This window comes from Gymnogyps californianus, chromosome 26 (assembly GCF_018139145.2).
Source record: "Gymnogyps californianus isolate 813 chromosome 26, ASM1813914v2, whole genome shotgun sequence".
Taxonomy (NCBI): domain Eukaryota; kingdom Metazoa; phylum Chordata; class Aves; order Accipitriformes; family Cathartidae; genus Gymnogyps; species Gymnogyps californianus.
In genome coordinates, this window is record NC_059496.1 from 2,653,197 (window position 1) to 2,679,304 (window position 26,108).

Consider the following 26,108-nt stretch of genomic DNA (forward strand, 5'->3'; position numbering starts at 1 on the left):
AACCAGGTAAAATAATGAGGGGATAATAATACGGTTTAGTTCAAATAAACCATTAAGTGTGACTAATGGGTTTACATTTGAAAAATATTAACACTGCATTTCTGGGCTATACATTAGTAATGGTTCGAGGCCCATTGTTCATCCCACTGCTGTAGGTGGTCTCCAAAGAATACTGTTAATAGATGCCTCCTGCATTTGTTAACCCAGCACTCAGCAGGAGAAAAAAGTCTTGTAGCTCCACAAAATAAACTGTTAAAGGGAGAAGAGAGAGGGGGAGGGCTCAGGGAGGCAAGATTACCCCTGCAGAGAGAGCTACAGCCCCTTCTCAGAGGCTGACCTACTAATTTAATAGGAGTCTCTCCTCAATATTTAATTTTTTTTCCCAACCATCTCTATTGGACCCAAATCAAAACTAGCAATTAGCAGCTGGCTGATAAGTGCTGTGCATGCTCAGGATGGGACAGTCATTACCCAAGCAAAGCTTATGATTTAAAGAAATAGTCTAACGTATTTCCTTAACTTGTGGTGAGGAGAAGTGGAGCTGGGATTGTCTGTTCCTGAGGAGCTGGTCTCCTGCGATTACTCCTCCAGCACGACTGCTAGCCCGCTAGCGACGGGGAATTGCAAGAAAGCAGAACTGAAATTTGCTGGAGCTATGCTGTTTCTGGTGGGCAGTAAACCTTTAGACATCCTGATTTTCAGAATATAGCCACAAGAAAAATGGGAGACCGTGTTCCCTCTTACCCTCCTTTTCTCCATATAGGCTTCCTGTCTTCATCCTGCCCTTGAACAGAGCCTGTCCCTTCTCAGCTTTCTTTGCCTTTTGACTGCGGGTCACACAGAAGCAAATAGACCTGTCCTAACATCAGGGAAGAATTCATCCTTCAGACCTGGCAACTACCCCAAGGATTTTGGATCATAAATCCTGCAGCAATCCTTGCAGCTTATTTAGTTGGTTCACCCTGAAGCATCTAATACATAAAAGATTATGAGGTTAGTTTTTTTCCAAAGTACTGGCATTATGAAGCGACATAGTAAACATGAGTGGGGTAGGTCCCTTTTTTGGGCATCCTCCCTCCTTTCTAGGTCATTACAGAAAACCCAGAAGATCATAAGCAAAGGGGCTTTGTGGAGTTAGCTTTTCTTGTCAACAACAACAACTATATTTGAGTGTATTTACGCTGAGTAGAAAGATGGGTAGCTGTGCCTTGCACCAGCAGTAAAGCATTTACTACTACAGCCCCTGACCATGTCCCCTTTTTCAATTCAAAAGTATTGTCTTTCTGACTAAGCTGCCTCCGGTCTGAAAGAGAAGGAATGACTAGGAAGCAGTGACTGTGAATGTGCTGTTGTATTACCCGGCTAGACATTAGGTCTAGCCTACACAACACCTTTCAGAGCGCGGACAAAAGTTGGCTATTAAGTCAAAAGTTGCCTAGACACTGGCTGTTCCTCAGGAAAAAAGTAGTTAAATAAAGAAATCTACAGTAAAAACACTAAAAGAAGAAAGTGCTTTTGGTTGATAGAAAGATGGAAAAGAAACTCTGCGTGAGTGGAAGTGGAATATGTATGGAAAGCAAAAGCAAATAGTCCAGATGACAAGAAGAATTGAAGCCAGTTGAAATGGTCAAGGCAATAGGGGCTTCAAGAGGAACTGGAGGGGAAAGAACTTCATGAGAGGTTGTCGCAGGTAAGACTAGACAGCAATATTTTCAAAAGTCAATCTTCTTTAATGATATCAACATAGAACGGTCCAAGTGAACAGGAATGTTATGTTGTATTGAGATACAACAGCCAGATTGGACAGGAATATCAGGTCGTAAACACTGCGATAAACACAACTTAGTTACAGGTTCAGGGTGTCAGCTGGGAACTATCACTACACAAACTATAACCAAATGTAAGCTTAAAATGATGACTCAAAATGCGCACTCACTCACCGGTAAGGCGAGGCACTCAACCCCGGGGAGTTTCCTTAGATGGCATCCCGATGGAAGGGGAGAGTCTCTGACTGCAGACCCGCTGCTCCGAGGAAGACTGGCTCAAAGGGCTCTTCCGGCGGGCTCCATTTATAACCGAAGTCGGATCGGGGCTCGATGGTCATAATATGGTCAGCGGTCTGGAAACTCTCCTAGCCGAGGCATTTCATTGGTTGAAGGTGTTTCTGGCAGGCTGGGGTGGTTGGGTACGTGACTTGGGGCACTCTGTCTACGTGACTCCAGTCATCCACCGCAGCTGGCCAGCTCGACCCCCCAAACCGTGGCTTCTAGTTTTAAGTCTTTCCTTTCAGCAGTTGAGAAGTTTTGCTCTTTATCGGGGTCGGGTGCACCTGCCACACTCCACCCCGTGACCACAGTCACGATCCAACTGGTTTCTTTGGAGTGGTGGTACAGTCACCTCTTGCCTCCAAAGTTAAAAGGGAGCGCAGTTTCGGTGAGAATTGATGCTCATCATGAATCATCATTTCTTTGGCGATTTTACAATTCTAACGGAACATCTGCTATTGGAGTAGTTCTAAAGGAGCATACGTAACAACGATACGAACACGTTATCATATGTTTAACACAACTTAATACAATACAAATGGCAATAATTATGATTATAACCACTATCAAGGATTGTAAAAGACTGGTTAACCATCCCGACAGGGAAAACCCGAACGCACTGGAAATCTTTCCCAACCAGTTGATGTTTAATGCGGCAGCAATTGCCTCTGAGTCCTTTGCTGCTTTCTTCATTTTGTCGATTTGGGTTCGGAGGGGTATGGATACATTTGGGATATAAACGCAGCAGTCATCTACTCATCAATTTAGCACTCCATACTAAAGGTGTTCCTTTAGCAGCATCAGGTCTAATCCCGCTCGGTGCTGGGCGGTCATTTTGCTGGTGTGTTGTAATTGTTCATTCAAGAGTTCTAAGCTGTCAGATGTAGAATTGGCTCAAATAGATACTTGCATCAATAGGTCATAAATGGCTTGTGGGTTTTTGAGGGAGGCAGTCCCCATTCCGAACATGGCCTCCAGCCACTATCCCAGTCGCGTTTTTGCTCTTTGCCACGTTCCCTTCTTTAGCGGTTGTATCTCCCGGGGGCTGCGATCCCACCACTTAGGGGCTATAGGCCCTTCTCGGTAAATGGGACAAAGGGAAGGCAGGGCTACTGTGCAGGCCATCCCGGGAACAGTTGGGTGTAGCCGGGAATACAGACAGCCACTGGAGTATGCCGACTCTAGATCGGGAGGGCGGGCACATCAGATGTTTGGCATATGCCTTGTGTGGGGGCATGAAGAGGACAGTCCCCATAAGCGTTACATTTTAGGGCAGTGGGCCACACATAGCTGGTATTACTACACAGACAGCCCTGTACCAAAGCTTCCTGAATGGGGCGGGGCATGTATCATCACAATAATGGCCTTTTATCTATGTTTTACATTGCATTTCTGTTTGGCAGTCCCAAAGTGTTGTTTTTTTTTTTTACTGGTGGTGCCCCATTCCTTTGCGCAATCCAGTCAGGTCCCCATGTGCAATTGAGGGGATGTTTTTCCCAGGCTCCCTTGAACCCTGGTTCTTGACAAGCGTTGGGGCAATTGCTACCATTACTCTCGGGGTGTTTAATACACCAGGTGGGTTTAACAGTTCAGTATATTGCAGGGAATGATCATCTGTTTTCCATTGTCATGATGTTCAGTAATTCCCCAGGGAACATTAAAGCATGGCATTGTACCATTAAAACTCCACCCCGTGGCGTTATTAGGGGGTAGGAAGAGGTAATTACACTTTGCCTTCCATATTGAATTGCCATTTATTGCGCCAGGTGACCAGCTATAGATGGTATGAGTGTGACCTCCATCCTTTCCATCCGTTCCCCAGGCCCGGCTGGAATTATTGCACTGTTGCCATGGGAGTTCAAGGGTTAGTGATATATTAGTGGTTTGCACAAAGATTGGTAGGGGCTCCTCTACTGACTTAGGGCTGGGCAGACAGGCTGTTATTGAAGTTAAGTTCACCATACATGCAAATCCCACTATCAGTTGAGCCACCACCTTGCTGTCCAGGTTCTTGTTGTCCATGCCCGCTGTTGTTACTGCTATCAGTGGGAGTGTCCGAATAGTTTGCTTTTCCATAGTCCTGCAAGAGGACACAAATTGCACCTCGGGCCTTGGGACCGGGTCTCAGAAATTAGGAATTATCCATCGAGTACTTATGCGATGGCCTTTCCCTTTCCTATCTAAGGCCTCCCAGGCATGTAAGCCTCTGGGTTTCGCCAGGATCGTGGGTACAGTGCCAACAGAGGGCAGTTTTACCATGACGGGTTGGCCTCTATGTTCTCAATGGGAACTGGCCCTTTTGCTTGTCCGGTTTGGGAGCGTCGCCCGTTAATGGTCCCGTAGGACAAAAATGAGGTAGGTACCATCGTTTGCCTGCCAGCATATCGAATCCCAATATATTTCCCTTATAAGGGCTCAGAGCCACCTCCACAAGTTTCGGTCTCTATCGGGGCGGGTGCACCTGCCACACAGGTTAACTAAACACTCTTCCACCCCTCCATCCAAAACAGAGGGCAAGTCTCTGAGACCGAGATAGAGATAGGGCAGGTACGTGCAGAGGCAAGAGAGGAAAAAAGCTTACTTAAGAATATAACTTTGGGTTCTTAAAACAGTTAGCAGCATACAGTGAAGAGAAAGTGCAATCAGAGAGCAGAACACCTTAGCCAAGCAGCACCTCCTGACCCTGCCCACCTTCCCCTTTAAGCAGGGTGTATGCTGCAGCCAGAGAAACAGTTGCAAAATTGCGGCTTCTGGCAACTTATTCCTGAAATGCACTAGTTTTCTTTTGGAGAACTGGAATACTGGGATGGATTCCCCAGTGCTCAAAACTCAGTAGTGTCCATTTCAACCATGGGCTTAAAAGTATACATCATATGCTGTAATTTGAAGAACTCAGTCCATAAAAACCATGATTAAACAACAAACAATAGACAAGCCAAAAAGGGGGGCAAAAAAGGAAGAAACCATACACACAGGGAGTCCAATGCTTAATCAATTCCTATGAAAATGTCCATCGCAAGTGAGTGGTGTATCGTGAGAGATCCACTGTTTACATTTCCAATACTATAAACAGTATCCTGTTTTTCATAACATGACATGCAGCATCCAAACCACAGAAATGTAGAAAAGGCACAGGCAAGGAGAAACACATCTTCATAGCATTACATTCAATAGCTGTTTAACGGTGAGCCTTCTTCTAGAGCTGTCCAACAATGCTGACTAATCCAAGTGACCTGTTTAATCAGACTTAATTGTCAAAAGGATTAACAATATCTAAGTAAAACAAGGCATGTATACATTAAAGAAAACAGCATGGAACTGTACTGCTTGTGAACTATTTACAAAAACATACAAGATGTTGGATGGCACAAAGTATATAGTGCTAATAGAAACTGTTTAAGCTAAGCGCTTAACATAAACTGTCCATCTCTACCTGTAACAAAGAATATTTTAGGGGATTAAAAAACCCATTCCTTATGAAAAATAATGCTCTGAGCAAGAGGAGAATGGCCGACTGGCTCCCAAAACTGGTGACTGATTACGAGTCAAAGCAGAGTAAGCTGCTGCTCTTGCACCCTTCACTACATGGGGAGCATCCTGCCTGTTTAGCTGGTATTGAGGCAACTGGTCACAGTGAACTATCCAGGGGTGACTGAGGACTTGGGCTGCAGTCAGTCTTTGATGTGGGTTAACATGAAGCGTTTTTGAAAGAAGGTCCTTAGCTGTATCTGAAACGGTATTCCCAATAACCACCGCTGAGAGACAACTTCCCGCTACCTATTCGGGCCAAAATCTCCTCTGGGGTATCATCAGGACCCGTTACAAAAGGAGGGTAGCCAGCAAGCATGGTATAAAGTAGAACACCAAGGCTCCATATGTCCCATGCAGCATCGTAACCTTGCCTCTGTAAAACCTCTGGTGCAGCAAACTTGCTGTGTAACATGGACTCCTCAGAAGACCATTTTCTACTCGTAGTTGTTTTGCAAGGCCAAATTCACAAAGTCGAATGGATTCTGGATTACCAGATTCATCAACGTAAAGAATATTGCTAGGCTTCAGCTCTCCATGAACAACCCCTTGCGCATGGAGGTACTCAACCGTTCTTGTTATTGTGAACAGAACGGCACTAGCTTCTCGTTCCGAGAAAAAAATTTGTCTATGAATTTTATCCAGCAGTTGCCCTCCTTTTGTAAGTTCTGTTACTATGTATGCGTATTTTCCATCATCATGCACATCTTTTAGGGTAATAATATTTGGATGGTGGCCATAGCGCAGTAGGATTTCAATCTCCTCTGTTGGATCTCTTCTACTCTTGTCTATAATCTTTACAGCATATTCCATGTTTAAAGCTTTATGAATACATCTCTTATAGACAGAGTAAGACCCAACTCTGATATCTTCCTTCACTTCGTATCTATCAGTAAACTGAATGCTGTTCCTGTGCAACTGCTGGACAACGGAATGCACTCCAACTGTCTGCACTGCCTGGCTTTCGTCATTTGATGCAATAGCTACAGAACTAAATCCCCGAACAAGTTGATGCGCGTTAGCACTAGGTGGGAGACCAGGCAAATCTTCTGGAGTTTTTGCTGTAAACTCAGGGTCAAAATAAAACATATCTTCAGGTCTGCCAGTTGCAGGTTTAAAAGGGGGATCATTTCTCTCCTGTACAATTTATTCCAATCTATTTTGGAAAAGAATGCATGCCTCTTAATTTCTTCAACTCCATCTAGGCCTGCTCCTAATCTGTTTGCTGGGTTTCTTTTGAAGAGCATTCGCAGAAGACTCTCTGCTTCCGGGCTCAAGAACTGGGGCATTCCAAGTTTGGCCTCGAGAATCAGTGTCATGGTTTCTTTTCTGTCTTTCCCTTGGAAAGGCAGAGTACCAGTGAGCATTTCAAACATTACAACACCAAAAGACCACCAGTCTGCGCTCCGTGTAAGGCCTCCGCTCTTAATGACTTCTGGCGCCATATATTCCACTGTTGCACAGAAAGAGAAGGCTTTTTTTTTCATGATCAATTGACACCTCACTTAAGCCAAAATCTGCTAATTGGATATGTCCTTCCTCATCAAGAAGGATGTTTTCTGGTTTTAGGTCCCGGTATATTATTCCACCACTATGTACATGGTCTAAAGCAAGTGCTAATTCTGCCAGGTAAAATTTAACATCGTCTTCTGTGAACATCACCCTACGTTCTCCACGTGCTCCAATTGCCTCTATTAAATTTCTTAGGGCTGTTTGGCAATGGGCTCTGTCTCTGGCCATATTATAGTTCCAGTTTGGATTTAGTGTCGGCCACGGATTTCTCCTCCTCCCACCTGTCGTGCTAATTCCGCATCCTTAGTTAATACCTTCTCTCTTTCATCTGGGCAGAATGATTCTCGGAATAAGATTTGGGTGTCCCCCCAGTTAGGATTGTGTCCCGTGCAGAGATTTGACAGTAACTGCGCCCGTGTTTCTGCATCCTCCCTTAATCTTGGCATTGTACAGCCCCATAAGCTAAATCATTTGGGTTCCACGATGGATTAGTATAAACCGTCGATGTGGGGCATGCATAGTCACCCCCTGGCCATAAAGCAGCCAGATTAGTCAAAACATTTGAAACCATGGGGCAAAGTCCCACCCTTGCTACAGGAAGGTCTGGGGGGAGGTCGGTACAGGGACTGTAAGGTGGGGCAGGAGTCGGGGAGGGCCTTGTCTGGTCGTCGTTCGGGGCTGTAGCCTTACCTACGGCCAAAGTTACCTTACAGGTTAGTTTTTCCCTCAGCCCCTTTTGCCTCCCTGGATGTTGTCTCTCCCGCACCCATTCATCCCACACATACCAATAATCCATGTGTCCCGGGAACCGGTACTGAAGTTGGTCTCGCACAAAGGTCAGTCGATGTTGGTCAAAACTCCCTTGTGGTGGCCACTGATCTTCAATATCTCCATGGCGGGTGATGAATGGCCACCATTGTTGACATAGAACTACTGCGTCCTCCTTCAGTAGTGAATTTGCACCACAGATTTTTTCCCAGTTTTGTAATATCTCTGCTAAGGGCGTCTCCCTCTCTACTCCAGTTACGTTACTCATGATTTAATCCGGGTGGGACTCAACCCCCCCCTTAAAATCTCTCAAAAACCCTCTAATCTGGGCAGGACTCGAACACCCCTTTTAATTAGACGTCTTCTGTTGATCAGACTGCGTACAAACTTGTGTGCGATTTATGCTGATCAGGCTATGCACCTCGGGCGGGACTTGAACCCCCCCCGAATTCTGTCCTTTTCCCTATATTGAATTTAGATTTAAGGGATTTAACACTCACCACTCGAGCGATTCGGTGCGTCCCGTGTCCAAAATCCTCGGGTGAACTCACCCTGTGCTGCCAGTCAGAGGTTTGGATCCAAGAGGTTCCGAGAGTGACCTAGGGTCCCATCTGGGGTGCCAAACTGTTAAGGGGGAAGCCGCTGCCCGAGCATTCACACACCAATCAAGGAGTCGCACACACACCACCCGAGACTTTAACTGCTAGGACCGGCGTCCCTTCGCAGCGGGCGACTCCAGTGAGCCGACGGGTGCCCCTTTCGACTCCTCACACACACACACTCACCCTCGGGCGCTGCTTCTTCCCTCAGGCTCCAGCCAAGGTTCCGCAAAGCAGACTCTCTAATCAAGGCCTTCAAAATAAAAGCCTAATTTACTCTATCTATGGTGCCCAAATTCAGACAGCTCAAGCTGGCTGTCTCTGGAGAGGGAACCGGAACACCCAATGCCCTGGGCAATTATGCCCTTACAATCTGAATTCCCACCCCTCACACCATAGTCTGGCCCAATGGTAAGATTGAGTCTGGGGTCATCTTCTCTCTCATTGGGTGCTTTTTCTCGTCTCTCGGCTGGTTCTTCCTGCTGTGTTTTAGGCTACTTGTTACTATGTCTCCTTTTCCTGGGGCAAACTGGCTCTGGGGCTTTCCAAATCTCTTACTCCTGCCATCAGATTATAGGTGAACGTTAAGCAACAGCATTCAGCAAGTTATGAGTCCTGCTTTATCATGAAGGACTACTTTTAAGCAGCTAAGCAAAGTCCTTAAAGCCCTACAAAACATATTAACAGCCTCTCTAATTTCTATACGTTCCTGTGCTATTACAGCCTAACAGCCTTATGCCATTATTGCCACATGCTGTTTAGGTCTCGTTCGGGTGTGGTCTGCATGGTCCCTAGCTCTGCTTTGCCACCTTCCACAACACTCGATCACTGATTGCTGATAGAAATGGGAAGCTCTGGCAAGACTGAGAGAATGAGGGGAGCGTTATGTTGCTAAGCAAGCCCCGAGCCTCAGCGCTGGTGGGGCTGTGAAAGGGCTGCCAAGGGAAGGTGAGGGCCAGCAAGAGTTTTCAGTCCTGGCACCTTCCCTGTGGGAGCACGGCAGGAGCCCCACAAGGAACCGCACAAAGCTGGCAGGGAATGGCACGGGGCCGTGGCTGGAGCAGAGACTGTACCTTCCACTTTACCTGAGAACAACATGGCCACTAGGAAGCCGAGTGCTGGAAACTACAGCTCCCAGCATGCCCTGGGAACCAACATGGCCACCCATCAGCCCAGTACCCCAGGACTACAGCCCCTGGCATGCCACTGGGCGCTCCTTCCTCCTGTCTGACCCTGCGGGGACACCGTCCCCCCGGCTGGACCCCACTCCTCCACAGGCCCATGGCCGCCTCCCGGGGCAGCCCCAGTCCCAGTCCCAGAGCCTTGGTGGAGCAGGGAGGAGGAGGAGGAGAGAGGGACAGAGGGCAGAGAGGGGTGGGGTGGGGCGGAGAGTGGCAGGAGAAGGACGGGAGCAGGAGAGAGGGACGGCGGGAAGAAAGCAGGAGCTGGTCAGGGAGTGGAGAAAGGAAACCCCTGGTGAGGAGCGGGCCCAGGGCCAGGGAGAAGGGGATGGAGGGGAAGGGGGCAGGGGGCAGCCAGGAACATGGTGATGAGCAGCAGGACAGAGGGAGAGAGAGGGCAGAGGAGGGCAGGAGGAAGGAGAGACAGAGGGAGCGACACGGGCAGGGTGAGGGAGTGGGACGGAGGGACAGATAGACGGAAAAGGCAGCAGGAGAGCGGAGTGACAGAGAAATGGGACAGGGAGCAGGACAGAGGCACAGAGGGGAAAAGGCTGAGAGAGAGAAAGGGAGAGGCAGGGGACAGAGCGCAGGACAGAGAGCAAGAGAAGGGCGGGAAACAATCCGGAGAGTGAGAAACACAGAGAGGGATGCGGGTCAGGAGAGGGAGGCGGCGAAGGACAGAACAGCGATGGCCTCCAGGCTGGAGCCGGACGAAGAGTGAAAAGGGCCGGGGAGCAGGCGAGAGGCACAGAGAGAAAGAGAGAAGGCGCAGCCAGACGACGGGTGTCCCTGTCACACAGCTGATTTGGGGGTGGCAGGTCTCTTGCGCAGCTCTTTGGGAGTGGGGGAAAGAAAAGCAAATTGCTCCTTTTCGAGCTTTGTCCCCAGGGAGAGCCAGTGGAGACATGCTGTGCACTGGAGAGCATCCTGCAGGGAGGTGACAGAGTTTGCGGAGCGCTGCTGAAGCTGAGACCCACCTGACAGCAAAGGCACGTGCTGGCCACAGAGCATCCCAGGTGAGCTGATTGTCTTGGAGGCCAGCAAAGCAGCCTTCCTCTGCCCCTGGTTTTTGGTGAGAGATGGAGCAGCGCAGAGCTGTTTCTCAGGCATCCAGGCCTGAGGAGAGTTTCCCATGCCCCCAGGAGAGATCCTGCTCCCAGGAAGCACCTCCCCATCAAGCAAAGGCCATATGCAGCCGCCTGGCTCTGGGTACAGCTGCCCCAAGGGGTGTCTCAGGGAGGACGGGCTGATGTGCTTGGTGGCTCTGACACAGAAATGATGAGCTGAAGCCCCGTGGTGATGGCGGGCCAGTTGAAAGTCTCCAAGTGCCCCAGCCTTTCTCCCCGGGAGTGTTTAAGGCAGGCACTTTTTCCGGGGTGACAGGTGATGTGAAGAGGGATGCTGTCCCATTCCCATTTCAAAGTTGTGACTTCTGAGAGCGGGGCCACCTGAAGGCCCAGCCGGAGATCTCCAGGGAGTTTGGGTTCATTTTTTGGATATCTTGGGCTACAGTGTGCTAGGGTTCTGGGATGCTAGGGTGACAGTGTGCGAGGGTTACAGAGTGGTAGGGTTCTGGGATGCCTGAGTTCAAGCGAGTCAGGATTAAAGGGTGCTATTATTCTGGAGAGGATCTGGTTTGTTGGGCCTGGGTTCCTGGGGTTATGTTATTTTTGGCTTCTCTTGTGTTCTGGGTGGATTGCTTTTTTGGAGAGTCCTTTTTTAGCTTGTTTGGCTGTTTAGGGTTTGGAGAGGGCCTTTGATTTGTGTATGTTGTGGCTTCGGGTTGGCTTTTTTTTACAGTTCTGGTGGTTTATGTTGTGTTTTCTGTCTTATAACTACCATTTGTGGTCTGGTGTGTGTGACCAGCTTGGCCAGTGTCACTTCTGCTGTGGTCCAACTCATTTCCAGTAAGTCGGTAGGTGGGTGGGTGGGTGGGTAGGTAGGGAGGTAGGTAGGTCTGGAGGACTTGCGGTCCATAGCGGATGACTGCTGGAGGAGTAATGGGCACTTCTGGGGTGTGGGAGGACTTCTGGCCCATAGGTAATGACTGTCGGAGGAGTAAGTGTGCTTCGTAATTTGTGTGGACTGCCAAATTCACGGTCATTTGTCCTGCTTTGAGGAAGAGCCGTGGGAAGACAGCAGCCACCTGGAAGGACAAGGGTTTCCCCGAGGGTACGTGGCTTTTTGGTTTTTGCTTTTGAGTAAGCAGCCTGCAAGGAGGCTGCTATCGTTAAGTTTAATGATGTTTTGTAAAGTCGTGGACTGAGTATCGCGTGACTTGAAACATCGCTGAAAACATGGTGCAGGATTGTCTGGGTGTTCTGGGTGCTTTGGTTTTGAACATCTGCTCGTGGGGGTAACTTCATACTGTCCTTAGCTCCTATCTCAAGGCATGACATGTGCTTAAGGCAAGGTTCATCATCCACGATAGTGGACGTGAAGCCGTATTTCAAACGGACTTCCTGATCATTTTTAATTTTTTGGGGCCAGGCTCTTCTCAGATCTGATTCATTCATGCTTGGTTTTGCGTCTTCACGTGGTTGGCAAAGAGCTCGTAGGAGGAGCAGGAGAAGGGTCAGCGCTGCCGTTTCCACGGCGGTCACTTGTGCTGGCGTTATCAAGGTTATCTTCGATGTGCCGTTTCTTTGCAGGAATCTCTTTTTAAGCCACTTGTCCATTTTGTGAGGGGTAGTGGACTCCCAAAGGGAGACCCTTTGTTCCTCATTAGTGCCTCGGGGGTTTCCCTGCCGTTTTTGTTTGCTTGCTTGCTTTTTCTTTGCTGTGCTGAATTTAAAGAAGTTCTTTTAGCTCTTTGGGTTTCTGTCCTTAAAGGAAGCCTCTAGGATTTCTACCCAGGAGTGAAGTGTCCAGAAAGGAGTGTCCTGGTACACTGCTGTCAGCCTTCAGTCTAGTGAAATGGTGTCATGGCATATGTTGAGGAGTCATGTAACTCAAATGCATTTGAAATATACAGGCTTTGCCCTTGCTCCAATCATGACTGATTGCTGATAGAAATGGGAAGCAGGTCCATGCCCTGTAGCTCCCCAGGACTCTTCTCAGGCATCTGCCAACGTGTTTTGTCCTGCTGTGGAGGGAGCTGAAGGCCTGGGCAGCAACCCCAGACTCCACCAGGGTGGATCCCCCAAGAGTTTGGTGCATGTTGGAGGCAGGTCCATGCCCGGTAGCTCTCTGGAACTCCTCCCAGGAATATCCAGGAGTCTTTTGGTTTCCTTTGGAGACGAGCGACTTCCAGGTAGCAGCCCCAGAATCTTCTAAGGTAGCTACGCAAAGAGCATTGTGTATGTTGGGGGCAGGTGCATTCCTGTTTTTGCGTCAGGACTTTTCCCAGACATCTGCCAGAGTGGTTTGAGTTTCCTGACAGGCAGCTAAAGTCCCAGGTAGCAGCAGCACAATTTTCCTCTTCCATTAGCTGAAGAGTTTTCTTTGTGTTGGAGGCAGGTCTATGCCCGGTAGCTCCTCAGGACTCCTCCGAGGAACGTCCAGAGTGTTTTGGCCTCCCCTGGAGACAGCTGAATTGCGCAGGTAGCCATCCCAGACTTTTGCAAGGTAGCTACCCAAGGTGTTTTGTGTGCGTTGGAGTCAGGTCCGTGCCCTGTATCTGTCTGGGACTCCTCCGAGGCATCTGCGGGAGCATATGGGCTTTCTCTGGAGACAGGTGAATTCTAAAGTAGCAGCTGCAGACTCTTCCAAGGTAGCTAGTCGAGGAGTTTTGTCCATGTTGTAGGCAAGTCCATTCGTGTTAGCTCTCCAGGAATTTTCCCATTCATCTCCAGAAGTGTGTTGGTATTGTCAGGTGCTTGTGTTGTCCTATTTCCCTGCAGATGTGATAGGGAAGAAGGAGGAACCTGGCTTGTGCAGGTGCTTGTGAGGTCCTAGGTGCATGAGTGGTAGGGCAGGAGCTGGCCCTGAGCTTGAGCAGCTGCTTTTGATGTCCCATGATGCCAAGTAGCTGCTAGATTAGAAGCAGGCCCCTGCCCTGTGCAGCTGCTTACGTTCTCAGTGAGTAGTTGATAGGGCAAGAGTATGTAACTGGGTTGTGCAGGTGCTTGTGGTGTCACAGGTGGTTGAGTAGGTGTTAGGGCAGGAGCAGGCCCCTGGTTTGAGCTGCAGCATATGTTGTCAGTGGTGGAGCAGTAGGTGATAGGGCAGGAGTGCGCAGGTGGCTTGTGCAGGTGCTTGTGAGGTCAGTGTTGGCTGTGTAGCAGTTAGGGCAGGAAGCTGGAGGTGGCTTGTGGAAGTGTTTGTGATGTCCCTGGTGGGTGAGTAGGTGATAGGGCAGGAGCAGGACCCTGTCTTGTGCAGGTGCCTGCGATGTCAGTGCTGAGTGCTGAGGTGGTTGGGCAGAAGGAGGCCACAGGCTTGCAAAGGTGGTTTTGAGGTGAGTGTTTTGTGAGGATGTGAGTGGGACTGAAAGGAGAGGTGGCTTGTGGAGGTGCTTGTGTTGTGGTATTTCCGTGGAGATGTGCTAGGGCAGGAGGAGGCCCGTGGCTTGTGCGGGTGCTTGTGAGGTCGCAGGTGGTTGAGGAGGTGTGAGGCCAGGGGCCAGCCCCTGGCTTGTGCAGGTGCTTGTGAGGTGCTAGGTGCATGAGTAAGTGGTAGGGCAGGAGGTGGCTCGGGCTGAAGGAGGTGCTTGTGATGTCCCATGCTGGCAAGGAGATGGTAGTTTAGGAGCAGGCCCCTGCCCTGTGCAGCTGCTTGTGTTGTCATTGGTGGCAGAGTAGTTGCTAGGGCAAGAGGTTGCAGGTGGGTTGTGCAGGTGCTTGTGATGGGAGAGGTGGTTGAGTAGGTGTTAGGGCAGGAGCATGCAGGTGGGTTGTGCAGGTGGTTGTGCTGTGACATGTGCCTGAGGAGGTGCAAGGGTAGGGGTAGGCCTGTGTTTTGTGCAGGTGCTTGTGATGTCGTAGGTGTTGTGTTGGGTTTGTGTGGCAGGGGTTTGTGTAGAGGGGTGGGGCTGGAGGGGTGGGTCCTGTGAGAAGCTGCTAGAAGCTTTCGCGGCTGCAGTTCGGAGCTGCCTGTGTGGAAGGGGGAGGCAATCAGCACCGGTGGTAGGTGCTCTGGGATAGGATATTTCAGAAGGGGAGAGTGTGGTGGAAAAAGAAGGAAGGGGAGGTGCAGCGACAAGAGGAGTGGGATGTGAGAGAAAGAAGCCTGTGGAGCCTGAGGTGAGTGAAGAAGGAGAGGGAGGAGGCGCGGGGGAGCAGAGATTGCCGTGGAGGCCGTGGTGAGAGGGCAGGCTGTGTCCCTGCAGACCATGGAGGTTAATGGTGGATGAGAGATTCCCCTGCAGGCCGTGGAGGACGCGAGGGTGGAGCAGGTGTGTGGGCCCGAAGGCGGCCGTGAGTGCGTGGGAAAGGCCACGCTGGAGCAGGTGTTGGAGGCCTGGAGTGCGTGGCAAGGAGTGGTGTTGGAGAAGGTCGTGGAGGGCTGATCCCCGTGAGAGGGATCCCAGGGTGGAGCAGCGGAAGAGTGTGAGGAGCCCTCCCCCTGTTGAGAAAGGAGCATGAGAGCCAACGTTGGATGAAGTGCCCGCAAGCCCCATTCGCCGTTGCCCTGGGCCACTGTGGGGAGGAGGTGGAGGTATGGTGAGCAAAGGTGAGGGCGGGAAGAAGGGAGGGGTGGGGGGAAGGTGTGTTTTTAAGATCTGGTTCTCTTTCTCTTTCTGCTAGTGTGATTTGCTTGGTAGGAAATGAAATGGATGTGTTTTTTCCGCAAGTGGAGTGTGTTTTGCCTGTGAGCATAATTGTTGAGTGATCCGTCCGTGTCCTTGTGTGGACTCGCGAGCCTTTGGTTGTATTTTGTCATCCGCATGCCGCCGGAGGGGAGGAGTGAGCAAGCAGGTGCATGGTGCTTTGTTGGTGGCTGGGCGTAAAGCACGCCGTTGCTGTTAGTGGGGGATAGGGTGGAAGGAGGCAGTTGGCTTGTTGCTGTGCTTGCGAGGTGAGATGGGCCTGGGTAGGTGGTAGGGCTGGAGCAGGAAGCTTTGATGTGCAGGTGCTTTGGGTGTGGCAAGTGGTTGGGTAGTTGCTGTGTCAGGAGCAAGGTGGTGGCTTGTGGAGGTAGGTGCGATGTCAGAGGTGGCTGAGGAGGTGCTAAGGCAGTGGCAGGCCCCGGCTTGTCGAGGTCCTTGTGATGTGCGTGGTGCCTGAGTAGGTGAATGGGAAGGACTGAAGAGGTGGCTTTTAGAGGTGCTTGTGATGTGAATGCTTGCTGGGTAGCTGTTAGGGCAGGAGCGTGCAGGTGGGTTGTGCAGCTTGTTGTGATGTCCTAGGTGGGTGAGTAGGTGCTAAGGCAGGAGCAGGCCTTGGGTTGTGCAGCTGCTTGGGCTGTGCCTTGGAGCTGAGCAGGTGTTAGGGCAGGAGCAGGCCCCTGGCTTGTGCAGCTGGTAGTGATGTGGTGTTGGCAAGTCATTGCTAGGGCAGGAGGCAGTCCCTGGTTTGTGCAGCGGCATATGTTGTGAGTGGTGGAGCAGGAGGTGATAGGGCAGGAGTGCGCAGGTGGCTTGTGCAGGTGCTTGTGAGGTCAGTGTTGGCTGTGTAGCAGTTAGGGCAGGAAGCTGGAGGTGGCTTGTGGAGGTGCTTGTGATGTCCCTGGTGGGTGAGTAGGTGATAGGGCAGGAGCAGGGCCCTGGCTTGTGCAGGTGCCTGCGATGTCAGCGCTGAGTGCTGAGGTGGTTGGGCAGAAGCAGGCCCCTGGCTTGCGAAGGTGCTTTTGAGGTGAGTGTTTTGTGAGGATGTGAGTGGGACTGAAAGGAGAGGTGGCTTGTGGAGGTGCTTGTGTTGTGGTATTTCCGTGGAGATGTGCTAGGGCAGGAGGAGGCCCGTGGCTTGTGCAGGTGCTTGTGAGGTCGCAGGTGGATGAGGAAGTGATAGGTTAGAAGGAAGCACTTGGATTGTTCATGTGCTTGTGATGGAAGTGATGGCTGATGGGTCGCTCAGTCCCCTGTAGTGGGATGGGGGAGAGAATCGGAAGGGTAGAAGTGAGAAAACTCATGGGTTGAGATAAAGACAGTTTAACAGGTAAAGCAAAATCCATGCACCCAAGTAAAGAAAAATAAGGGATTCATTCACTAGTTCCTCTTTTTCCTCTGCCAACTTCTTGTGCACCCCCAGCCTTCTCGCTGGTGGGGTGGGGTGAGAAGCAGAAGAGGCCTTGACTCTGTGTAAGTACTGCTCAGCAGTAACTAAAACATCCCTGTGTTATCAACACTGTTCCCAGCACAAATCCAAACCATAGCCCCGTACTAGCTACTATGAAGAAAACGAACTCTATCCCAGCCAAAAGCAGCACAGCACCCACACGTGGGTGTGTCCCAGTGTGCGGCTCCCCATTTGGGAGGAGTGGGGGAGAACTGGACAGTGTCCAGGGGAAGTCTGCCAAGGTGGGAGTTGGGGCCTCAAGCACATGACCTGTGTAGAGGGACTGAGGGACCTGGGCTTCTTTGGCCCGGTGGCATGGAGGCAGTATAGGAGTAGTCTGAGAGCGATTGAAGGATGGCTTAAGAGGTGATGGAGCTTTTCCTTGTAGTGGAAAAGAGCATGAGAAAGAAAGAATGCCACTAAGTGCAGCTTGGGAGGTTGAGACTGGATATGAGGAGAACAAAATGTCACTCCAAGGGCAGTGCTGTGGTCTAATCGGCCACCCTGAGGAAATCTGGAATAGTCCATGGCTTTGTGTTTGAAGGAACGTCCAGGGAGGATGGAGAGATGTCAGTAAGGGTAGTGAGATGCTCAGATGAGAGCAAGGTGGAGGAAGCAAGGTGGATGTCTACAGCCTGCAGGGAAAGAGGCCCAGGTGTGGGACACCATAGGACAGCCAGTGGTTATGCTGATCGAGGGCTCAGGCAAGGCTAAAAGCCGCCAAGAGAGCCGAGGTCTTTCTCCCCTTGGCTGTGGCTGTTATCTCAACCACCAGGGCCTACGAGGAGACGCTTTAACCTTATGGCACCAGGACCTCATTCCCACTCGCCCCACCCAGGAGAGACCCATAAGCATTGTACCTTCCTGGTTTTGGCTCGGATAGAGTTAATTTTCTTCCTAGTAGCTGGTATAGTGCAGTGTTTTGGATTTAGTAGGAGAATAATGTTGACAACACACTGCTGTTTTTAGTTGTTGCTAAGCAGTGTTTATACTAAGTTAAGGATTTTTCAGCTTCTCATGCCCAGCCAGCAAGAAGGCTGGAGAGGCACAAGGAGTTGGGAGGGGACAAAGCCAGGGCAGCTGACCCAAACTGTCCAAAGGGCTATTCCATACCATATGACATGATGCCCAGTATATAAAGTGGGGGAGTTGGCTGGGAGGGGCAGATTGCGACTCAGGAACTAACTGGGCATTGGTCGGCGAGTTGTGAGCAATTGCATTGCACATCACTTGTTTTGTGTAGTCTAATCCTTTTAGTATTATTAGTATTATTATTATTATCATTATTTTTCATTCCTTTCTCTCCTATTAAACTGTCTTTATATTAACCCATGAGGGTTTTGTTTTTCCTATTCTCTCCCCCATCCCACTGGGTGCGGGGGAGTGAGCGAGCGGCCGCATAGTGCTTAGTTGCCGGCTGGTGTTACACCACAACAGTACCATAGTCCTGCAATTGGCATTGCGCATCCCTGCATTGCAGTGCCCCAGGAAGAGCCCTGAGCAACATGTGAGGGACAGGATCTCCCTTCCCAGGGGCTGGGGGTCAGGGCTTGGCCCTTTGCCTTCATGGAACACAGCCAGCTTTACTCAGAATCTGTTCCTTTACATTGCCTTTGTCCACTTCTCATTGCTTTCTCCTGTTTTCTGCTCTAAGCAGCCCCTGGGGAGGCTTTGTCCGTAATGTCCCTCAGCGGGACCCATTAAGGCTCCAAGAAACTTTGGTGTTGGCATCTGACTTAGACATCTTGAGAGGTTTCTTCAACTTCCTCTCAGTGTCTGAGGTTCATGGACTCGTCACCAAATACACCATGGGGCTCGTTAAAACACAAGAAGCCATGTCTCTTCCCATTATTTTCTGCAAGTGTTCAAGACCTGGGCAGCAAATTGGAGAGGTTTCAGGAGTGCAGTTAAGAGACATAATCGTATGAACAGCTAGTGAAAAAAGAATTTCTCCTTTGAAGTCTTTCTTTTTTTACTTTTTTCCACTCACAGCAAAAGTGTTCTCAACATTTTCCAATTGATATTGATGCAGAAGATTTCCTAATGAAATAGGAAAAGCAGCCTCCATTTCCTTTTGGGAAATGGCTTTTCCTTCTAAAAAAAGAAAAGGTCACAAAATCCCCCCAAAGAATGGTGTATTAAATCAGAATGAACCAAAACAAGGAGGTCAAGAACACAAAGAATTTCAAAGGATGAAAATTATACTAAACTATTTCTGCCCTTTAGATCTTTTTCTTTACTTCTTCATTGTTTTGTTTTTTTGTCAAAATTGTCTGACCATTTCTATCATAATCAGGCCTGCAGCATTAAAAGAGAGAGGTCTGTAGTCCAACCGTCTGTTCAAAGCAGGGTCAGGTATACATTCAGACCTGGTTGTTCAGGGCTTAATCAAGTTGGGTCTTGAAAACCTGCAAGGACGGAGGACTGTGCCTTCTCCCAGGGTGACCAGTGCTTGTTCCAATGCATGGCTGGCCTTCTGGTGAAAAAGGTGAGGGCTCCCTTGCTGTGAGGTGCCCCTCAGCCATGCCTTCTCCAGGCTGAACAAGGCCAGGTTCATCAGCCTTTCCTCACAGGGAAAGTGATCCAGCCCCCTGAGCATCTTCAGGGCCCTTCACTAAACCCGCTCCAGCTTGCCAACACCTTTCCAGCACTGGGGTTGCAGAAACTGGACCCAGTGTTCTGGATGTGGTCTAACAAGTTCCAGGTAGAGGGGGAGAGTCCCTTCCCTCCATCTTCTGGCCATGCTCCTGGTCGTAGAGCCCAGGGCCCTGCTGGCCTCCCTTGCTGCCAGGGCACGCGGCGGCCTCCTGTCCAGCTCCCTGCCCACCAAGACCTTTCCCACAGAGCTGCTCCCCAGCCAGGCAGCCCCCAGCCCGTGCCATTGCCAGGGGGAGTCCCCTGCAGGGGCAGACACTGGCACTTGTCCTTGTGGGACTTCCTGAGGTTCCTGTCAATACGTGCTCTCCTCCTCCTTGAGCCCTTTCACTGAGCAGAGGCCTGGGAGACCTTTTTAGCAAAGACTAAGGCAAAGGCGGCATTGAGTGCCTCAGCCCCATCTGTGTCTGCTGTTATGAACCCCTTCTCATCATTCAGCAGCATGTGCCTTGTCCAACCTTTTACTGCAAACACAGTGGCTGAAGCTCTTCATTTGGCTCTTGATGTCGCCTGCAGCCCCCATCAGCTCCAGGTGAGCTTTGCCTTTCCTAAACACAGACCTGCACGCTCAGGTCATCTTTCTAAATTCCTCCTTCATAGCCTGTCCTTGCTTCCACCTCCTGATCGTTGTGTTAGGGCTCCAACCTGTGACCCGTTCCTGCACCAGCACAGCCCCACTGCCCAACACATGCTCCCACGGCCCCCTCATCGGACACTGCACAGGACAGGGTGGGGAAACGTCCCCCACCAGAGTCCCCATAGCAGCCCTCAGTGTCCATCCCCACCAGCCCTCCTTCTTTTGCAGCCCCCCAGTGCCTGGCCCCAGCCAAGCCCCAACCGTGTCCCACACAAGGGTTCACAGACAGCCCTGCTCTGGGGTCTGCCAAGGTCTGGGTAAGAAGAGAGGCTGGGCAGGGCTGGCTCTTCCCCCGACACAGGCACCGAGACCAGAAGGAGGAAGGAGATGGCCACAGAGCAAAACCATCCATAAACTGGGATGAGGGGCCAGTGCTGGAAATATGCGATGGGAGAGGCTGGGGGGCTGACGAATGCCCTGGGGCACCTTGTCGGTGTGTCCATGCCACCAAGGGCACAGACCGGCCTCCTCTCTCCTGCAGCTGCATGTCTCGGCTCCCTTCCAGGAGTCTGGGCTCTGCACCACACACCCACTGGAGCGTGTCCTCACCCTGCATGGTCAAACATCGAAGCTAACATTGGTGTTGTCCTCTCCTGGGCGCTTTCCAGCCCCACCTAGCCTCTCCCCAGCTCTTCCCACCTCCCCTGCCTGCTCCCCAGCCCAGCCCCGCAGAGCAGCCCAGTGTGGGCTGGCCCCATGGCAGTGCCCGCTGCATGGTGCTGCAGAGCTCTGGGCATTAACCCCCCAGCCCCAGCCCCTCTGAAGGGCACAGCAGCTGCTGGGGGGCAGAGAGGGGTGTCAGGCTCCCCATCAGCCCCAGGGGTGGAGGTTCACCATGGCATGAGGAAATGGAGGTCAGTGAAAGTGGAGGACTCCTGGTCTCGGGTCCAGGAGATGCCCACCACACACTGACTGTGCCCCTCAGTGTCAGCCCCTCTCCCCAGGCCAGCACAGGAGTCCTGGGCAGGTGACAGAGCAGCCGGCCCTGAGCTGGGGCCTGCAGAAAGAGGTTTCTCTTTTTCATTCATTCCTCCCTGCAGGCACACAAATGCTCCCTTGCTCTTCTCCAGGGTCCTCCCTGCTCCCCAGAGAGCCTTTCCCAGGTGAGCGTTTCCGTGCTGGCCTGGCCGGCCGTTCCTGGCTCCCTCCCCGTGCTCCCTGCAGGGCCCCAAGCTTGCGGTGCTGCTCTGCAGAGCAAGGGGACTATGGTGCCCTGAGGTCACGGGGTGACCCTCCACTGGCTGTGCTGCTGGGGGAGGGAAGCAGACCCAGGCAGACGGGGTTCACTGCTGCCGAGGCCCTTTCCATCTTCCCTTGATGGCTCCAGGGCCAAGGAAGGGGCTAGGCAGAACCATGGGGTGTCTCCACTGGCACAAAAGGCGAGGGAGGTCTGCACTAGATCCAGCCCGTGGGATTTCCAGGAGGATGTCCTGAGCCACTCTCCAGTCTTGTGTCCCTTTGCCTTCTGGCTCCTCACAGCCTCTCCTGGCATTGCAGGGCCCTCATTAGCCCATGGTGTCCTCAGATTCACCTTTTCCTCCAGAAGACTCCACCTTGGACGGTCACTCCTTTTATGAGGTGCCACTCACTAACCACCCACACTCACATACTGTCCCTGGAGAACCCCTGAGCAACCCTGGCAGCTCCCAATTCCTCTCCAGGACGGCATCTTCCATCAGCCCCACTGCAGGTGGGACAGTGCCCGGCAGATAAATCAAAGAGCAGTTGCTGTCTGCATGGACATGTGCAACCAAGAAGGGAGGTCTTTGTCCAGCCCTTGGTCCCTAACAGATCCCCCTGGGACTCGGAGCTTGTCCCCATGGAGAACCCCAGAAGAGCAAAAGTCCTTTTGAGGGAGCAGCTCCTTGGGTGTATTCCTGACACCAGCTTTTGGAAGAGGCCTCCAGCCTTCTGGCCCTGCCCTGAAGAACCCCTTTGGTTATGGGGGTGCTTGCACGGAGGCCAGCTCTGACAGAGTGGTTCCCATTGCCCGCTCCTGCCTGCAGCCACAGGGATGCCACTGTGGACACAACGGGACTGTCAGGAGTTACACAAGAGCCTAGGGGTAACACAAATGCAAGGGTGCGGCGGGAGAGTGTGGAAGTGAGGCGAGAGCAGCACTGAAAAGGCCACGTCCTGCTGCTATCCTTGGCCATGGCTCCAGGGAAGCTGCTGCCCCAACTCACAGGCAGCAGAGAGGCAGTGCCCGCCGAGGCGGAGAGGGGCAGCCCCGAGGGCCACTGGGGCTGCTCGTCCATGGGGCAGCTGGGCCCTTGGCTCCTGAATCCCTTCTGCCTGCTGGGGCTGGCCCCAAGCTCCAGAGGAGATCAAAGAGATGAGAGGAGAGGCAAATGATTACGTTCTGGCTTCTTTCTCTACGCAAAGAGCCTGGTTCCTGATGTACATTAGGTTTACCAGACAGAAAAAAAAGGTTCTAAGCTTAAGAAGAAGTGGTATGAACAATATATAATGACAACGAATATTCTCACAGGTTTAACAAACAAATACAAAAGAAAGAGAAGAACAAAAGATAGGCTGGGATTTTCCTGAATTGCTGGGAGTTAGAGGAGGATGGTGGGCACCTTATTAAAGCTGGAATAATGTGTATTCCTGTACTTTCCTCAGGGCATCCTTGATCTCCTTGTTCCTCATGCTGTAGATGAGGGGGTTCACTGCTGGAGGCACCACCGAGTACAGAAATGACACCACCAGGTCCAGGGATGGGGAGGAGATGGAAGGTGCCTTCAGGTAGGCGAACATTACAGTGCTGAGGAACAGGGAGACCCGGCCAGGTGAGGGAGGCACGTGGAAAAGGCTTTGTGCTGTCCCTGCTCCGAGGGGATCCTCAGCACAGCCCTGAAGATCTGCACAGAGGACAGCACAATGAAAACAAAACAACCAAAGAAAACAGAAAACAAGAAGCCACTTCCCTGAGGTAGGATGTGAGCAGGAGAGCTTGAGGATCTGGGGGATTTCACAGAAGAACTGGTTAAGGGCATTGCCTTGGCAGAGTGGTAGTGAAAATGTATTGGCAGTGTGCAGCAGAGCATGGAGAAACCCACTGCCCCAGGCAGCTGCTGCCATGTGGACACAAGCTCTGCTGCCCAGGAGGGTCCCGTAGTGCAGGGGTTTGCAGATGGCAACGTAGCGGTTAGGCCATGACAGTGAGAAGATAAAACTCTGCTGACATCAAAAAGACAAAGAGAAAGACCTGTGCAGCACATCCCAAGTAGGAGATGGCCCTGGTGTCCCAGAGGAATTGGCCATGGCTTTGGGGAGTGGTGGAGATGGAGCCCAGGTCAAGGAGGGAGAGGTTGAGGAGGAAGAAGTACATGGGGGTGTGGAGGCGGTGGTCGCAGGCTATGGCGGTGATGATGAGGCCGTTTCCCAGGAAGGCAGCCAGGTAGATGCCCAGGAAGAGCCAGAAGTGCAAGAGCTGCAGCTCCCGTGCGTCTGCAAACGCCAGGAGGAGGAATTCGGTTGTGGAGCTGCCGTTGGACATTTGCTTCCTCTGGGCATGGGGACCTGTCCAAGGAGGAAAAGGCAGTGAAGGGTTAGGACTGACTTCTCTGAGCAAAACTTACTCCATTTCTCACAGAACCACCCCACCCCCCAGCCTCTGTCCTTCCAGAAGACCTTCCTGCAGCTCCCTGGCTGGAGCTCTGCTTTTTGGTGGCTGAGGGTGCAATGGGGAGCAAGGGATCCTGCTGTGGGCTCTGGAGGAGTCACTCCTGCTGTGCACCAACAGGCAGAGAGGAACCCGGAGCGATCGCTGTTTAAATCCCCTCATGAAATCAAAGAGATTTCAGCATTGCCCCTCCCAATTCACCCGCCTGCAGAGCAGAGCTGTGGGGGTTTGGTTGTCTGGCTTTTGCTCCTGTTGCCCTGTCCTACCTGAGGAGTGCTTTTTGAAGGCAGACAGCCTTGGCATTTCTGCTACGCTACGAGTGCTACATGAGAGTCCTGGGATGCAAACGGGCAGACCCTTAGTGCAGAGGAGGAGAGCCAGCCTGTCCATCAGACTTTTTGTCAGCTGCCCTGGGCTTGCACCTCTTCCATCTGGAGGAGGATCACACCCAGCTGTTCCCTTGAAAGGAAACTGGATACTGCTGAGAGCAGAGGAATCCAGTTTAAACCTCCCTCCCCAGGAAATCTAGGAGCTTTTTGATTCCTTGAAGCTGGGGTGTCTGGCAAAAAGAGTCAGCTTTATCCCCACCCCATGGACAGACAGCATTGCCCAGAGAGCCACAGGCTAGAAGGGGGCTTGGGCGTCCTGCTCCCATGGAGACATCTTCATGGCAGGAGCTGCAGGGCCAGTTGCTGAGCTGCAGCTGAGACCCCCATCCCCAGAGAGCCTGAAAACAAGAGCAGCAGCAGCGGGGGCAGGTGGAGAAAGAAGGAGAAATGCCCCAATGCTTCTGCCAAGGGAGGCAAGGCGAGGGAGGGAGAGATGGGCGCTCAGGAGAGTCTCCTCTGCTGGAGCTCGGGGCTGCAGAGGAGGCAGCTCCTGCCCTGGATCCCAGGGCCTTGAGGGCAGAGGCTCTGCTGGGTGGAAGAGGAGACCAGGGGGCTTGGTAGGTAAAACACATGTTCACTGAAGGGCTAATAGGGCAGTGCCCAAATACCCGCCCCACCAGTCGTTGCTGTCAGCCGGTTTCTCTCCCTCCCTGCCAAGGCCTCTGGTGCCTGGAGCTGTCCCTGCCGGGAGCCCTTTCTCTTTCCCCTTATCTCCTCCCTGTCAGTGCTCACAGAGCCCATCCCACCCGCTGTGTGCTCAGCTCTGCCCTGAAGACCCCTCCTGGCAGCAGGACGCTGCCCAGGGGCATCTCTGTGTTGGCAAGTCAGGTCAGAGAAACCCTGAAGAGAGGAGGGAGCTTTCTGTTGGCCAATGAATGGGTGAAGGAACTTGATCCAGTTCCTCAAAGACCTACTGATCTGTCAGTGTCATGCCGTAGGAGTCTCCTTCTCTTGCCCAAACCTGACAGCCGCATTGCTGTTCCCCCCAGCCACAGGAGGAAACCGAAAGCACAGACCCTGGAAAGCACCTTTCCTTCCAGGTAGCCCCTGCCTTGATGTGCTTCTTGAAAAGCTGCCTCTGCCAGTGTCGTGGGGGTGATGTGCAGCTGTGAGCAGCCCTGAGCCAGGCAGCACCCTCCTGACAGCAGAAGGACCCTGCCCTGATGGGGGTCTCTCCTTCCACCCACAGCTTCTCCCCACAGCGCCATGGGGAGCTCCCCGGGCAGGCTGAGCGCTGACCCTGGCAGGCGGCAGAGTCCCTGCCCCAGCACACAGCCCCCTGGGGTGCAGGGACCCTGCTCTGAAGGACAGCCCTGGGCACCCCTGGCTGCACACCCAGCTTCATAGCCCTGCAGCCGTCCCTGGGAGAAGGCAGCGGTCATGCCCTGTCCTCTGATGGTGCAGCAGGGATCCCTGCTCTGGAGCAGGTCCTCCTCCTCTATACAGGAATGAGATTCCTGTGGGCCATGCCAGCTTTACGAGATCCCTCCACAAACTGCAGCTGCATTGCCCTGCACCCAGAGACTTACTGTGTCAAGGGCCCCGAAGATTTCTCCTCCTTTGAGCCCTCAGCACTTGCCCCACTCCTGACTGCCTTTAAACCTTTCTCTGCCTCACTCCTCTCCCCTCGGTGCCTGCAGGCAGTGCCCTCAGCCCTGCTGCGCTTTGCAGAGGAGCTGCTCCTGGGCAGAGCTGTCTCTCTGCAGTGCTGCCCTTGCCATGAGCTCCCTCCCTCCCAGGAGTCCGGCACAGCCTGGCAGCAGAGGAGCAGCCCAAGGCATTTTAATGACCCCTCCGGTGGGTTTGGTGCCGAGTCCATGAACCTCAGACACTGAGAGGAAGTTGAAGAAACTTCTCAAGAAGTCAAAGTCAGATGCCAACTCCAAAGTTTCTTGGAGCCTTAATGGGTCCCGCTGAGGGACATTACGGACAAAGCCTCCCCAGGGGCTGCTTAGAGCAGAAAACAGGAGAAAGTGATGACAAGTAGACAAAGGCAATGTAAAGGAACA

The 26,108-nt window shown here is 52.0% G+C and overlaps 1 pseudogene; it reads right to left on the reverse strand.

The window, feature by feature from the left end:
* Positions 1 to 5,486: 5,486 nt before the first annotated feature.
* On the reverse strand, positions 5,487 to 7,232 carry LOC127026021 (ribosomal protein S6 kinase alpha-3-like; annotated as a pseudogene).
* Between the last annotated feature and the right edge of the window lie 18,876 nt (positions 7,233 to 26,108).